We start from the raw sequence: 14,191 nt of genomic DNA, 5'->3' as shown, positions 1-14,191 counted from the left end.
TCTCTCTCTCTCTCTCCCTCTCTCTTTCTTGGAAAAGAAGCCAACAAACCCCAAGCCCTCATAGGGTCCGATGAAGTACTGGTGAGAGGTCATGAGCTTCACAGTTTCCAGGCTCATCTGTAAGTATCTCCGGAGAATCTAAATCTGTCTTCACACTGCGCAGTCTCATTATGCTCCATGCTGTAGGTTAGATGCCAACTGCGCATAAAGGCCCATGTGTCAAAGGCATGGCCCCCCAACAGGCCAGTACTGGGGGGAGGGAACAGCCTTTAAAATGTGGAACCTAGCCCAGATATAGTGGTGCATGACTTTAATCTCAGAACTCAAAAGACAGAGACAGGCGGACCTCTATGAGTCTGAGGCCAACTGGTATACATAGTAAGTGTTAGGACAGCTGAGGCTGTGTAGATAGACCCTGTTTAAAAAATAAAAAAATCACCAAGCGGTGGTGGCACACGCCTTTAATCCCTTTAAGCACTTGGGAGGCAGAGGCAGGCAGATTTCTGAGTTTGAGGCCAGCCTGGTCTACAGAGTGAGTTCCAGGGCAGCTGGGGTTACACAGAAAAACCCTGTCTTGAAAAAACCAAAAATAAAATAAAATAAAAATAAAAATAAAAAATACCACGCCCTTGATGGGGAAGAGTTCTGGGATCTGGCTTCACTCCTCTTTCTCTCTTGCACCTGGATCATGACAAGATCTGTTGCACTCTATGCTCCTGCCAAGATATGATACCTCACCATGTGCCCAATCCAAAGAGGGACAATCAGTCACACCCTAGAACCCCCTACACTGTGAGACCAAAGGAACCTTTTCTCTGGGCCAGAACAATGTCTCAGCAGTTAAGAGCACCCACTGCTCTTGAGGAGTTCCTTAGTTCCTGGCACCCACATTCATAACTCCAGTTCCAGGGGATCCAATGCCCTCTCCTGACCTTCCCAGGCACCAAGCGCTCACGTGGTACCCATGAACACATTTAGGCAAAACACTCATAGATAAAATAAAATAAACATACAAAATTTTTCTTAAGAAGCCATGAGCTGAAAAGAGATCAGATACTCAAGAAGGTTTGAAGGGGGTAGGGGTAGGAAAGGGAAAGGGAGAGGGGAAAATTATGTAATTACATTATAATCTCAAAAAAAATTTAATAATTTTTTTAAAGCAACCTTCTGTCTTTATAAATTGATCATCTCAGATACTCTGTCACAAAGACATCACCTTGACTAACACACTTCTTCCTGCACAGGGCCTCAGGAGCTATCCGAAAGATCTTAAGCAGCTTTAAGCAGACTTAAGGTTATCTTAACCTTCGATCAGAAGACCTGCTGGGTGTGGCGGCAGACTGCTGGGACCCAGCTCCTTCCAGGTTGAAGCAGGAGGATCAGGGGAGCTCAAGGTCTTCTCCAGCACATAGGGAGCTCAGTGCAAACCTGACTCTTGTCACTCTGTCTCAACCAAAAAGGAGGGTCCAGCACACTTGGTGCTGTGGTTCTCTGAAACTCATCAATAAACATCAGATGAAGAAATCATTCAATACCTAACAAACTAAGGCTGGAGAGGACATGCCATTTCTTTGTATAATGCTCTCCATTCAGAATAATGGCTGCTGTCCTGTGGTCACTTTGCCAGCTCCAAAGAAAACAGAACCTGACCCGCAGTTGTCGGAGGCCATGCTAATGCCGGGTAACTGATATAAAATTGAAATAGCCCCAAAAAGAAAAGACAGAAGAAAAAATAAACAAACTTTTAAGACTGAAATATCCTGCACTGGGTTGGTATACAAAGATTTCAAGCAAACTGCAAAAGGGGAATGAAATCATGTGTTGTCAGCAAAAGATCTCTCTCTCCTCTCTCTGTCTCTGTCTCTGTCTCTCTCCTCTCTCTCCTCTCTCTGTCTCTTCTCTCTCTGTCTGTCTCTGTCTGTCTCTGTCTCTCTCTGTCTATATATATATATATGCATATATATTTATATATATATATATATATATATATATATATATATATATTTCTCAGGGTCTCACTGTTCTACCTGTCCTGAAACTCACCCTGTAGACCTGTAGACCTGTAGACCAGGCTGGCTTTGAACTCACAGAGATCCACCTGCCTCTGCCTGTGGAGTTCTGGGATTAAAGGCATGTACCATCACTTCCCAGCTTGGTTTGGTTTGGTTTGGTTTGGTTTGGTTTGGTTTGGTTTGGTCTGGTTTGGTTGGTAAAATGGATACCAAGCCTGACAACCTAAAGTCAATCCCCAGGATCTACAGGGTGAAAAGCCTGAACCAACCCTGATCTCCCCGCAAGTTCCAGGGCATTCTTGTGCCATATCCATCTGTATCTACAAAAAACACACAAGTAAACAAATAAATGTAATAAAATCTTTAGGTATCTTGTTTTTTATCCACTTTAGGCATTTTTTTTTATTATTTCTGTTCTTCAAGGTTGGATAGAACACTGTTGTTTTGTGCTATCAATAAACTTCTTCTGTCTGTTAGAGAAAAATCTATACTTAGCTAGAAGTTGCTAAAAATGTTCAGTATGCACTCACGCTAAAAGCACCTCTCTAATCCAGTAACTTCTGTCCAATAAAAAACAGGTGACTGGCAAGTGGTAGTGCACACCTTTGAGCCCAGTGCTCAGAGGCACAGGCAAGTGGATCTCTGATCTCTGAGTGCTTAGACCAGCCTGGTCTACAGAGTAACTTCCAGGACAGCCAGGGCTACACAGAGAAACCATTTCTCAAACAAACAAACAAACAAACAAACAAACAAAAACAAAAAAGACAAGGTTTCTCTGTGTAGCCCTGGCTGTCCTGGAATTCACTCTGTAGACCAGGCTGGCCTCGAACTCAGAAATCTACCTGCCTCTGCCTCCCAAGTGCTGGGACTAAAGGGGTGCACCACCACTGCCCAGCGAGATACCCTGTCTTGAAAAACCAAAACCCAAACAAACAAACAAAACCGTAATGTGAGCCAGCCACAGATATAGGCACACAGCTGTAATCCTCAGATGCAGCAGACTAGGTAAGGAGAATTATGATTCTCCAAGCCGACCTTAGATACATAGTAACACCCTGACTCAAACAAACAGTTACAGGAGAAAGAAACGTTTTGGACTGGGGATGTGGCTTTGGCATCAAATCCTTGCTGACACAGGCGTGAAGCTGTGGGCGGAATCCCCTCAGATTATAACTGAGTATGGCAGTGTTCAGCAGGAGGAGGCAAGAAGTTCAAAGCCATCCTCAGCTACGTTGATAGTTTGAGGCTAGCCCGAGGCTAGCCTAGACTGGGAGACCCTATAAAAGAACAAAAAAATCTTTGAGGGAGAAGCTCATTCAAGATGGTGTCACATAGAGCCCAGACTAGATTTGAACTCTTGATCATCTTGCATCTCCCTTCCAAGTGCGTTCTAGGTGTGTGCCATCATGCTCATTTTGATGCAGTGTTTGTCAAGCATTCTACCAACTGAGCTGTATCCCCCTAATCCAGGGAAACTTCTTTTTTTCCCTTTTTTTAAAAAATATTTATTTCATGTATATGAGTATACTGGTTGTGAGCCACCATGTGGTTGCTGGGAATTGAACTCAGGACCTCTGGAAGAGCAGTTGGTGCTCTAACCGCTGAGCCATCTCTCCAGCCCACCCCACCCCACCCCCACTCCACCCCCACTCCCACCCCCCCATTCCTCCCCCACAAAACTTAAGCAGTGTAAAAAAGCCCGGCATGGTGTCGAACGCCTTTAACTCCTGCACTCTTGTGGCAGAGGCAAGCAGATCCCAGAGATGTGTAGAGAGATCCCCTTTTTAAAAAACAAAAAGAAAAAAAAATAAGAAATGTAAAATATAGACCAGCCACTTCTGGGCTCTTTCACACTCTGCCTGTTGTTGCTTAGTCAACCTGCACACTCTGATATGCAGTTCACCCTTCCATGTCTCAAGTGTTCAGAAGCTGCACACAGCTAATGGTGGATTAGACCTCGGTGGTCCACAGCCAGCCACATGTCTTGCTACTACAGCCTTTTACAGCTCACCCAAGCCCCTGTCCTAGGTCCTCAGCAGTCCCCAATATCCTGCTGCCCATATCAAACCACCCTCCATCAAACAGAAACTCACCCAAGTAACGGGGCACACAGCTTTGAAGGGCAAAGGCTGGTGGATCTCTGAATTCTAGGTCAGCCTGGTCTACATAGTAAGACCGTGTCTAAAACATTTTTTTTTAAAACATTGAAAAAAGCTAGGCAGTAGTGGCGCACGCACGCCTTTAGTCCCAGCACTTGGGAGACAGAGGCAGGCGGATTTCTGAGTTCGAGGCTAGCCTGGTCTACAGAGTGATTTACAGGACAGCCAAGGCTACACAGAGAAACCCTGTCTCAAAAAAACAAAAAAAAAATTTTTTTTTGAAAAAATTGAAAAAATAGAAACTCTACTACCACTTTCCTGCCTCAGGACCTTGGCATGTGCTCTTTTCCTGACCACCTCCTCATCTTTCGTGTGTCAATTTGAAACTTCTTCCATTTGGGTAACTCTGCCCGTCATAGCCTTCTTAGTAAAATTCCCCTGCCTCCTACACCCACTTCTGTCCCACGGTTTATCAATATGTTTATTTGTTTGCTCTTTAAAGTCTGTCTCCTCCACTAGGCTGTAAGCTCTAAATTAGTGTGTATTTTCTAGTGGACTGGAAAGGTGACAATCAGAGCCTTTATCACACCGTGGGGTGCTCAGGTGGAAGGACCCGGTAAGTGTGAAGCTAGGAGAGCTGTTTCAGTTTTGCCTCTCAGAAGAGGATGCAATTCCAAATATAGCCGCAAGGTAGCAGAACAGAGCGCGGGATCCCACAACTAAAACCATAGGGAAGTGAAGCCACAAAACTTTCTGTTCTGGAGGTATCCAGGCTCCCAGGGACACTCCAGTGCCCAGGACTATTTCTCTACCAGTTAGTTAATATACTACTCGAGGTCGTTTTATTTTTTATTGTTTAATCCTGGGTCTCATACCCAAGGCCTTGAACATAAGGAAATTCTCTACCACTGAGCCCCACCTCAGCCCCTTACTTGAAGATGCTAAGGGCTAGAACAACTCAACTACCCATTTGACAACATCTAATGACATAAGAAAGTGCCATCCAGGCTTGGAGGGGCACACCTGTAATCCCAACGTACATACGCTGAGGCAAGACCCTGCCTCAAGATAGATAGATAGATAGATAGATAGATAGATAGATAGATATTATGGACAGACTGATATGATGGACAGATATGTGATAGATATATAGAAAGATAAAGAGAGAGAAAGATTGCCGGGCGGTGATGGGGCATGCCTTTAATCCTAGCACTTGGGAGGCAGAGGCAGGCGGATTTCTGAGTTCGAGGCCAGCCTGGTCTACAAAGTGAGTTCCAGGACAGCCAGAGCTAGACAGAGAAACCCTGTCTCGAAAAAACAAAAACAAAAACAAAAAAAACAAAAAAAGAGAGAGAGAGAGAAAAAAATGATAAACAAAGATGTGTGTGTGTGTGAGAGAGAGAGAGAGAGAAAGAGAGAAAGAAAAAGAGAGAGAGAGAGAGAGAGAGAGAGAGAGAGAGAGAGGGAGAGAGGGCGCACACCCACTACCCATAATCTCAGGGCATTCACCTAACTAATGTTTTCATGGGAGTTCTCCATTTTCTTTTGGAAGTGATTCTAAAATTACCTAGATATTTAGGTCTCTTTGACAGAGCCAACACTATAACGTTCTCAGCATCCTCCTGCTACATATTTTAATAGCAAAGGAGATTTAAAATTTCAGGAACTAAAAAATAATAATAATACTGAGACACAGGAAATCTATTTAGGTTTTTGTTTTAGTACAGAAAGATGCTGAATCTATCCCAATCAAGAGAATTAACATGTGTCCGAATTGTAAATGCCCAGCAGTCGGCCCCAATTCTTTGTATTTGCTTGTTTGGGTTTTGTTTGGTTTGGTTTTTTTGAGACAGGGTTTCTCTGTGTAGTCCTGGCTGCCCTGGAACTCACCCTGTATACCAGGCTGGCCTCGAACTCAGATATCTGCCTGCCTCTGCCTCCCAAGTGCTGGGATTAAAGGCATGCGCCGCCACTGCCCAGCCAGAAACTTTTTTACAATCACCAAATTTTCCACAGCCTGATATTCAGATGGGAGTCACAGCTCTCACTTAAAAAAGGTAGGAGATGGGCCGGTTGACTCTCTTTGGACAATGAGACAATAGCAGCTATGACACTGAAAGACCCCCAGAACTGGGGAGATCCTCACTCAAGTCTCGGGATGATGCGACCACTCAATGACTCACGAGAGACCGAACTTGCTGCAATCACATGAAGTTTACTGGGGATACCGGGGTCGATCTCATGACCTTGACAGTCAGAGGAGTTCGACCCGGAACACAAGAAGTGTAGGGTATTTAAGGGAAGCTGGGGAGAGAGTTTCCAAGGAAACAGAACATAAAAACAGTGGAAAATTTCAGAGGGACCTGACCCAAGGTATTCAGTTAGGGAGGGGAACACATTCATTCTAGGAATGTAATCTTCATCTACTGGTTGACAGGGTGGAGAGTCTCATAAACCACTAGACCTTCATTCTTAGTTCCACCCTCATTGTGGATCGTTCAGGAGGGGCAGGTATCAGGAACCAGAGTCCTGAGGCTCTGGGTTCCTGGAACTGGCTATTTTATATTTCTGGCTGGCTACAGTGGTCCTCCATGTCCTTTTAGGTAAAGGTTATACACCATACATTTGTATTAAATGCCCTCATTTTAAATCCTAAGATTCTCCAGCCTTTCAACACCAATGGGGTATGGAACTTGTTTGTGAAGCATTCATTCAAGACGATCTACCTGGGTCAGCCACCCCTCCCAAACCCACCAAGCTAGGCAGAATATTAACTCTATTAATAAGGCCTTGGCAGAATTACATTCAAAAGCAAATGAAAGCCTCGGTGTAGGCAGGGTGGTCTAATGGCTGCAACCGTGGGTCTGGAATCATCTCCAAACCCGGCTTTAGCTAGGTGTGCCATCTGCCTGTAAACCCAGCAATTAGGAAAGAAGCAGAGAGTCACAAGCTCTGGCCAGCCGAAGCTACATGTGGTGTGACCTTGTCTCCAACACGCACACACACACACACACACACACACACACACACACACACACACACACACACGGGGGTTGGAGAAAGGGTTAGTTGTTGGTCTTCTTCTTCTTCTTCTTTCTCTGTGAGAAGCCGCTCTTACTTGCTTTGCATACCTGTGTACATTCTCAGACACAGGACAGAAAGTCGCACACCCAGCCAGGAATGGTTGTGCATACTACGCTTGTAATCCTAGCACTTGGGGGGAGGGGACAGAAAGATCAGAAGGTCCAACTCATCCTTGGCTACTAAGGAAGTTCAAAGCCATCGTGTCGAGGAACTTGAGACCCTGTCTTTAAAAACAGAAGGAGGGAAAAATGAGCCTGTGAAACAGTTTCAGAGGACCAAAGATGCCGAGGTTAGTCATACATATCAGGATACAGAACATTATACACTTTATTAGAAGAGACTGTGGCCCCTTTTTAATGTGAAATGACTTGTCGCACTTACATCCACCTCAGGTTCCCCTCCTTTCCCTCAGGGCTTTGCCCAAGCACGCCCAGGTTCCCTTCCTGTTTGGAACTGGAAAACAATGGTGTGGTGTTTTGGCCTTGGACAGAGGCCTTCCGGCCTCGGAGTGCTTCCACAAATGGACTTTAATTTCTCCTCTGGGTCCAGATGTTGGCCTCACTTTGTGTCTGCCCAGCAGGTGAAGACAGCCAAGGTCAGCAATGGTTCTGATGGCCAGAGCCAGCCTGCTATCCAACCTAAACAGGAAGGAGCAGCATGTGGGCAGAGGGGCAGGAATGTAGGATGCAGACGGATGCTCAAAGGAAAGTGCACAGCCTGGACCGGTGGGACACAGCATTCATTCTGGGAGAAACACTGATGTAGACCTAGTTCTTCTGGTGGTATCTCGAGAAGTCGGGCTGACAAAACTTCGGAGACCAGGGGCTCCCCAACAGTGCTTCTTCAGCATCTGACCAGCTCCCATGCAGAAGACAGAAAAAGAAAAGAGATGTAGATGAGGCTACATGTGGTGTGACCTTGTCTCCAACACACACACAGACACACACAGAGACACACACACAAGAAAGAGCCAGGGACACAGACAGTAGTATTTTAAAAATAATATTACTAAGATAACGTGGGTTGGAGAGAGGGCTCAGTGGTAGGGGCGCTGGCTGCTCTTGCAGAGGACCAGGGTTTGGTTGCCAGCACCCACACGACAGCCCACATCCCTTTTAACTCAAGTTCCAGGGAGCCCGATGCCCTCTTTGATTTCTGCAGCTACTAAGCATACATGTGGTGCATAGACATACATTCAGGCAAAACACCCATACATACAAAATAAAAAACAAATCTTTTGCTGGGCAGTGGTGGTGCACGCCTTTAACTCCAGCACTTGGGAGGCAGAGGCAAGTAGATTTCTGAGTTCGAGGCCAGCCTGGTCTACAGAGTGAGGTCCAGGACAGCCAGGGCTATACAGAGAAACTCTATCTCAAAAAACCAAAAAAAATAAAAATAAAAAAAATAAAAAGAGCCAGGCGGGAGTGATGAGTGCCTTTAATCTCAGCAGAGGGAGGCAAATCTCTGACTTTGAAGCCAGCCTGGTCTACAGAGTGAATTCCAGGACAAACTGAGAAACCCAAGTCTCAAAAAAAAAAAAAGAAAGAAAGAAAGAAAAGAAAAAAAGAAAAAAGAAAAAGAAAAAGAAAGAAAGAAAAGAAAAAAGAAAGAAAGAGGAAGAGGGAGCAAGAGAAAGAGAGAAGGAAATGGAGAGAAGGGAGAAGCAAGGAAAGAAAATTCTAGACATTAAACCAGAGGGCTGGTGAAAGGGCTTAGTAGGTAAGAGCTTTGAACTTGATTTTAATCTCCCTATCTATCTTGAAAGAGGAGAGCTAAGTCCTGAAACCTATCACCTGACCTTCAGGCAGTCACTTTGTTTTGTTTGAGACATAGACACACAGACACATGGACACACAGACACACACACACACACACACACATGCACGCACGCGCACACACAAATTAAAAGATTCTTTTTAACACAAGAGCAGAGATTGAAAACTTAAGATTTGAGAGAAAAACTAAAGAAACCTTTTTAAAATAAAGCAGGAGTGACAGGGAGGCTTAAGTAAACAAGAAAAATATGTTTAAAAGAGAGGGTGTTTACCCACATGAAAAGCTGCGCACGGACGCTCACTCATCATTTACCAAAGCCTGGCAGCCATCCTCCCAGAGGCGAGTGGGCCCAGCCGTCCTCCCAGAGGTGAGTGGGCAAACGATCTGGAAGGAAGACAAAACGGAACAAAGAAGGAAAAGAAAACGGTAAGTGAAAGAAAGCCAATGCAGTCAGAGTGCCTCCTACGCCTGCTACCACAATGCATCTGGACACCCGGAGCTGTGGGGCCCCTACTCCCCACGACCTCACCCCATTACCTGAGCCACATGAGCATCCTCAGCACCCCACAGCATCCTATTTTTGTCAGACTACAACCCTACCTGGAAATTTCCACCACGCTGAGCTACCTTCCCTTGCTAGGTCTTCCCTTGACTTTCCAGGCTGGGCTCTCTCTGGGAAGCTGAGTCCACGCTCCGTCCCTGAGACACTCAGCTTAAATCCCTCAGGAGTCCTCGAGTAGAAAGGCTTTGGTGGCTACTTCTGGATAGGGCTAACTTGGGGCTTGTTTTACAGTGTTTCAAAACGAAACTATATTGTTTAGAGATATTTTGGGGGGGATGGTAAAATCAAAGAAGAGCAAAGAAGTGGAGATCCCAGGACGGGTGTTTCCTATGACAGAGACAGAGGAGACAATACACACAGAACGGCTGTTGCTGAACAGTCTGCCCATCTGGGTAGCAGCTTCGCAGGTGTGTATTCTATGACTTTTCAAGCTGTATGTCGTGTGTGTGTGTGTGTGTGTGTGTGTGTGTGTGTGTGTGTGTGTGCATAGAATGATATGTATAGAAGCCAAAAGTTAACCTTGGGTGCTTGTTCCTCAGACACTGTCCACCTCTTTTTGTGAGACAGACAACTAGCCAGTGAGCCCTAAGAATTCTCCCTAGCACTGGGACTACAAGCACAGTCCACTACACTCAGCTTTTATTAGCCTTTGTTTCTTATTCCTCCTTTTCTTTTACATTAAAAACATCTTTAGTCATTATCTTATTTTAGGTGGAGGTGTATGTCTGTACACCATGTGCATGCAGTGCCCTAAGAGGCCAAAAGAGGGCATCAGATTCCTCTGGGACTGGAATTACAGCTGGTTGTGAGTCGCCAGGTGGGTACAGGGAATCGAACCCTGGTCCTCTGGAAGAGCAAGAACCTCTCTCCAGTCCCAACACACTCAGCTCTATATGTGCGTTCTGGGGAATCAAATGCAGGTCTTCATTTTTGGACAGTAAACACTGTATAGGTTGAGCTACTGCTCCGTCCCTCTGTAGCGTGTGGTTTTAAATTCTGATATATGAATTTAAACAAGTTTTTTTTTTTTTTTTAATGAATAAGTGAAAGAATGACCTGGAGATCTTGTAAGGTCCTGGGCAGGAACTAGGCAACCCAAAGTTTTAGATGATATTACAAGTAGCCCTCAAAAAAAAAAAGAAAAGAAAAGAAAAGAAAAGAAAAAAATCAATCACCAGGTGGTTGTGGCTCATGCCTTTAATCTCAGCACTTGGGAGGCAGAAGCAGGCCAGGAGTTCAAAGCTAGCTGGGTCTACATCCTGAGTTCCAGGACAGTTAGACCTACGCAGGGAAACCCTGTCTCGAAAAACAAAACAAAACAAAGTCTAGCTAGGTTAAGAACACCATGGCTTTGGTATAAGACAATATCAGGGTCAAAGCCCTCATTCAATTGACGGGGACTGTGTAATACCACAAAAATTCCTTCACACATAAAATGAGGATGATGAGCCAGGTTGTGGTGGTGCACGCCTTTAATCCTAGTGCTTGGGAGGCAGAGGCAGGCAGATTTCTGTGAGTGAGGTTAGCCTGGTCTACAAAGCAAGTTCCAGAACAGCCAGGGTTGTTTACACAGAGAAACCTTGTCTCAAAAAAAACCACAAAGAAAATAAAAAACAAACAAAACAACAACAAATAATAATAATATGAGGACAATAGATGTGAAGTGTCTAAGACAGCCGTCAACACAGTTGGTTATGGTGATAATAAATAGGGACTAGGATGTGGCTCAATGGTAGTACGTGGACTTAGCACACAGGAGACCCTGAATTCAATCTCACAGGAACAAACCTCTCAGAGGCAGAAGTTTCGATGAAACTTTTCCCTGTTTAGGCATAATTATCAGATAATATTAACTTTTATCAGACTACTTTTATTTAAGCCAGATTCAAATTGGCCTTGGCATCACTAGGAAGCCTAGGCTGGCCTCAAACTGGAGGTAATCCTCCTGCTTCAGCCTCCCTAGTGAGGAAACAGGTGTGCACCACCACACTCAGAATATTATTCTGTTTTTGTTTTTGTTTTTTTCAAGACAGGGTTTCTCTGTGTAGCCCTGGCTGTCCTGGATCTCACTCTGTAGACCAGTCTGGCCTTGAACTCAGAAATCTGCCTCTGTCTCCCAAGTACTGGGACTAAAGGTGTGCGCCTTTATGGTGACACTTGCATATACAGTGCCAGTGGTCCGAGCAGAAGTAATGCTGTAGAGATCTCCCGACTCACTTACCTTACAGATGAGGATGTGAGACCCAAAGGGGAAATGATGAGCCTAAGAGACAAGAATTCCGCATGGACAGGGCATTCACCAGCCCATCTGATTGGCTTCCTACTTAGCCAGTATCTCCATCTTCCCAGTTCCAGACTGTTCCATAGCCAGTCTCAGACTCACAATGTATTCCCGGACCACCCGGATCACCATAGCTGTCATCTGGTAGCTTTTGCAAATGTGGATTCTCACAGCAGGCAAAGCAGTATGGGCCTGTCCTCCTCACACTGGCACGAGGCAGAGGCAGGACAACTGCCACACATTTGAGGCCAGTCTGGCTTATGGGATGAAACCGTCTCAAAGAGGAAATTATCTCAGGCCTGTTCCTTGAGAAAAGGGGGATCAGATCCTGCATTTTATAGAATTATAGAATCCTATTATAGAATTATAGAACAAACTATAGAAACTCTTTCATGGCTGAGACTAAAGCTGACCTGTAGCCCAAAGTAATTCTTTTTAGAATTATATTTACTTATTTATGTTTGTGTATATGTTTGTGGGTGCTCACAAGCTACAGAGAGTGTTTGGGTCCCAAGAATCAAAGTGAAGTCGTCAGGCTTAGCTTGCTGAACCATCTCACTGGCCCATGAATGGCCAAAGTAAAACAAAGTGATCTGGGTGGCAGTGAACTGTTATCTATGGGGTTGTTTTGGTTTGAGATTTTTTTTGTCTGTTTTGTTTTGTTCTGTTTGTTTGAGGTGGAGTCTTATTGTGTAACCCTAGTTGACCAAGAATTCGTGTTAATCTCACCAGTAGAGAATAAGACCACTACCACAATTTAAAGCCAAATTTAAAGTGAGCTTTAATTAAATACTGGCCAGGGTGATGGACTCTCTGGCCAAGTCCATCTCTGAGTTCCCAGAGAATAGCCTCAAGTCCTGCTTTGCAGAGGCTTAAAAAGGCAAAACCCGGGCTGGAGAGATGGCTCAGCGGGTAAGAGCACTGACTGCTCTTCCAAAGGTCCTGAATTCAAATCCCAGAAACCACATGGTGGCTCAAAACCACCTGTAATGAGATCTGAAGCCCTCTTCTGGTGTGTCTGAAGACAGCTACAGTATATTACATATAATAATAAATAAATCTTTTTTTTAAAAAAAAGGCAAAACCCACAATTTACTGCATTTCCCATGGGGTTCAATTAGGAGCAAGCATATATCTTTTTTTTAAAAGATTTATTTATTATTATACACAGTACACTATAGCTATCTTCAGACTTGCCAGAAGAGAGCGTCAGATCTCATTACTGGTGGTTGTGAGACATCATGTGGTTGCTGGGATTTGAACTCAGGACCTTTGGAAGAGCAGTCAGTACTCTTACCAACTGAGCCATCTCGCCAGCCTGCAAGCATATATCTTAACGTATTTCCTGCTTACATGTGACCCTGATTTACCTCTGGCCCACATGTGATCAAGCACATCCTTGCAGATGGGTCAAACAAACACAGGAAAAACAGGAATTTATCCTTAAATGCAAACAGAACTCTTTTTTTTTTTTTTTTTTTCGGTTTTTCGAGACAGGGTTTCTCTGTATAGCCCTGACTGTCCTGGAACCAGTCTGACCAGGCTGACATCGAACTCAGAAATCCATCTGCTTCTGCCTCCCAAGTGCTGGGATTAAAGGCATGCGCCACCACTGCCCGGCTGAAAACAGAACTCGTAACCTGTATGGTATATTTTTTCCTGTTTTGATCCTCATACTACGTAGATCAGGCTGACCCTGAACTCACAGAGATCCATCCACCTCTGTGAGCCATATGTCCAGTTACTTTATTATTTTTTTATTTTATTTTATTTATATAAATGCACTGGTGACTTTTGGCAATCTTTGACTTGTGTCATTCAGAACATAACACTTTCAAAAGAGCCAGTTTTCTCCATCCAGGATTCTCCAATCATGCCAATTCCACCTTCACCGGTGAGGAAGGGGATCAGGCTAAAGGTCAAATACTGTAAATCACTTATGGTAGAACTTCCTTTGGTTCCGAACTTATGATAGTCAACCATGTACACTAACATTGTTACTCCGCCCCTGATTGCGGTTCCTCTGTTCGTCCTTTCCCATCTGATCCAGACCCTTGAAGTCTTTCAACTTTCCTAGCCACCTCTTGACTCCGCCCCTCCCTCGTGCCTGACCCCTCCTACCTAAGGGGAGCGCGAGCCCCGCCCCACACCTGGTCCCGCCTACAAATTTTATCCGCACAGACCCCGCCTTTCTCTAGTCCCGCCCACCATCGGAAAGCGCCGCCATTGGTTTTGTCCTACCTGGTCCCGCCCATGTTCTGGGCGCGTCAGGCCCCGCCCAGCCCTCGCTGAGCTGCCGGCCGGCGTGCGAACTGCGCAGGTGCACTCCTCAAGCGCGGCCTCCTCACCCCACGCAGATCTCGCGGCCTGAGGGTGG

Source organism: Mastomys coucha, unplaced genomic scaffold, assembly GCF_008632895.1.
Source record: "Mastomys coucha isolate ucsf_1 unplaced genomic scaffold, UCSF_Mcou_1 pScaffold5, whole genome shotgun sequence".
In the NCBI taxonomy this organism is placed as follows: domain Eukaryota; kingdom Metazoa; phylum Chordata; class Mammalia; order Rodentia; family Muridae; genus Mastomys; species Mastomys coucha.
The sequence above is the reverse complement of the archived record's forward strand: the minus strand, read 5'-3'. Positions refer to the sequence as shown.